A 3,174-nucleotide genomic window follows, 5' to 3' on the forward strand; every position below is an offset into this window, starting at 1 on the left:
AGAACCTACCTCTGACATTTCCCCTAAACTTTCCTCCAATCACCTTAAAATTATGCCCCCTCGTGATAAATGTTTCTAACATGGGAAAAAGTCTCTGGCTATCCACTCTATCTATGCCTCTCAACATCTTGTACACCTCTATCAAGTCACCTCTCATCTTTCTTCATTCCAATGAGAAAAGCCCTAGCTCCTCAACCTTTCTTCATAAGACCTGTCCCCCAGTCCAGGCAACATCCTGGTAAATCTCCTCTGCACCCTCTCTAAAGCTTCCACATCTTTCCATAATGAGGTGACCAGAACTGAACACAATATTCCAAGTATGGTCTAAACACATTCCACTCCAAGTGTGAACTCCTTCCTTCTCATTTAGCATTTCTATTGTTGACCCTCAACTTTAAAATAACATGGCTTTGGATATGAATCTTACTGGGGGGGGGGGGGGCGGCATAAGTAAAGGGAGGATGCTACAATTGAATGGGGCAACCCGAGACAACACAGGGTAAGAAAGTTTGATCCGAGTTTCAGTGCATGATTTTTATGCTAAGTTATATCTTTGTGGATGCCATGTGAAATTGTGTTCTGTATCCAATGGTAATTAGTCTAGCTAGACTTCCACATGAAGAGTGGCCTCTTTGACAGAGGGGATGTCTCATCATTCAGTGCCTCCTCTCTCAGCCCCAGCCTGTACTTCCGGGTGTGAGGAATATGGAATGACATACCAATTAGGACAAGCTTATCTTCCAGAGATATAATCACTCAGTGACTCTCTGATGCACCTCCCACTGACCAGATCAGTTGTTGCATTTCATGAGTCAAAAAAACAATTCTGATAGATTCTCTCCTCCTCTGTTCAGAGGTTCCCGGAGTGTGAGAAGCACAGTCACAAAACAAGAAGAAGAAAAAAAGTCGTTTCATGAACTCCAATTACTTTAAGTGTTATCCAGTAGAAACAAAACCAGGGAGCTAAAGATGTGTAATTAGCAGCTGTGAAGTAATTAACTCCACTCTTATTCAGACATGGAGACTAATTAAGTAACAGACAGAAACATTAAATATTCTTATTTCCCCTCTCTAAATACTGAAACTGTATTATATTGGCCCTTGTCCAAGCATCTTCTCTTTGTTTGTCTGTCTAGTTAAGACTCTTTGGTTGTTAGGTTGGATTTTTATTTATTTCTGCCATTTATTAACAGTCCATTATAAATTAGACTTCCCTCTTCTATCTTGTCAGAGAGTTTGATCAAACACGGACTGATCTTACAGAAATTTCTAAAGCCTTCCTTGCACCTTGTCTTATCTTGGGCAATTCAAAGTCAGCTTCTTTCGAGTATGGCCTATGATACACTGCATTATCAGAGGTGATGTCTTTCAGGTGAGTTGTTAAACTTTTAGGTAGATGTAAAAGATCTTTTTAAAAGAATAGAGAATTCATCCCAATGTCCTATCCAATATTTATCCCTAAATTACTATAATTAAAACAGATTTATCAGGATAAATTAAGGCCAGAATTAGGAACCCAGGACAAAAGTGTGATATTATGGGGAAACCATAAGTTCACGGTGAGTGGTAATTTGACCATCTATCATTGGTTACTTTCAGACTGAAGGTAAATAGGGGGCATCTTTACAGGTTACAAACTAAAAAACCACTAGGAAATGTTTCAAAATCAAATGTTGCAGCTGTACAGGACATTGGTTAGGGCACTTTTGGAATACCGCATTCCACTTCTGCTGTAGGAAAGATGTTGTGAAACTTGAAAGGGTTCAGAAATGACTTACAAGGAAGATGCCAGAGTTTGAGCTGTAGGGAGAGGCTGAATAGGATGGGGCTGTTTTCTTTGGACCGTCAGAGGCTGAGGGGTGACTTTATAAAAGTTCATAAAATTATGAGGGGCTTGGATAATGTGAAGAGACAGGATTGTTGCCCCAGGATAGGGGAGTCCAAAATTAGAGGAGATAGGTTTGAGGTGAAAGGGGAAAGATATAAAAGGGACCTAAGGGGCAATCATTTCACCCTTGAGGGTGGTGCGTGTATGGAACGAGCTGCCAGAGGAAGTGGTGGAGGCTGGTACAATTGCAACATTGAAAAGGCATCTGGATGGGTGTATGAATACGAAGGGTTTGGAAGGAAATGGGCTAGATGAATTTAGGATATCTGGTTGGCATGGAAGACTTGGACCGAAGGGTGTGTTTCTGTGCTGTACAGCTCCATGATCCTATGACTCTAAGTAAACAAAATAGTGATGCAGGTCCTGGATATGTATTGTACATGCATGATGTTGGAACTGGTGTACCCTATTGTGGTTCATTGTTACCACTTCTGTAACAAGTGTTGGTTGCCTGAGGAACTCCGGTTCAGAGTTGAACAACTGGACTCTGAGCTTCGGCCACTGTAATACATCAGGGAGGGGGAGAGTTACCTGGATGCTGTGTTTCAGGGGGCACTCCCACTCCTTAGACTAACCGCTAGTTCTCCTAAACTGCCGTCGTTGCAGTCCCAAGTGTGTTATAGAAAATCATGCAACAGAAATAATGGGGCCTTTGGGCGAACCACCAAAAATACCAGGAAAAATTGATACAAAAATCGTAGTTAGCCTAGCCCAAACAATAGCACAGTCTAAGTAAACTTTGACTTATTGTAACTGACCTGTTGTATGGAACGATATTGTACAATTCCTCAGAATTCCCAGCTGATGACTCACAATTAACATCTGTACCTGCTGGCTGCACTACATTCTAGCTAGTTTGATCCCATCCAATGGTAACACTGCACAAGCCAGATCCCAGAATCTAACCCGCCTTGATAGATCAAGAGCTGAATCATAATTTCTTTCACTAAATGCCAGTTTTGTGAAGTTTCCCAGAGGGTTTCACAACGTGATGCTTGGGGACATCTATCACCTTCTTTTACAAAACCAGCCTGATTTATTACCTACCCCACCCTTTAGTGCCCCTCTCATATATTCTAGCACCATCATACCATGTGTCATTTCCAAAACAATTCACCCCTTCCTGGATATCCCAGAATTGACCAACATCCGTGGTGCAGCACCATCTTTAAAAAGATATCGTGCATCCAGACAAGAGCTGTCAGTCTGGAGCTGCCCTGCACGGTTCCTGATGTTGGCCCTGGACGTGGCAGACAATGGAAAATTGGCACCTCTCTTTGTGGGCA

The sequence above is a fragment of the Chiloscyllium punctatum genome, chromosome 19, assembly GCF_047496795.1.
Source record: "Chiloscyllium punctatum isolate Juve2018m chromosome 19, sChiPun1.3, whole genome shotgun sequence".
Classification (NCBI taxonomy): Eukaryota; Metazoa; Chordata; class Chondrichthyes; order Orectolobiformes; family Hemiscylliidae; genus Chiloscyllium; species Chiloscyllium punctatum.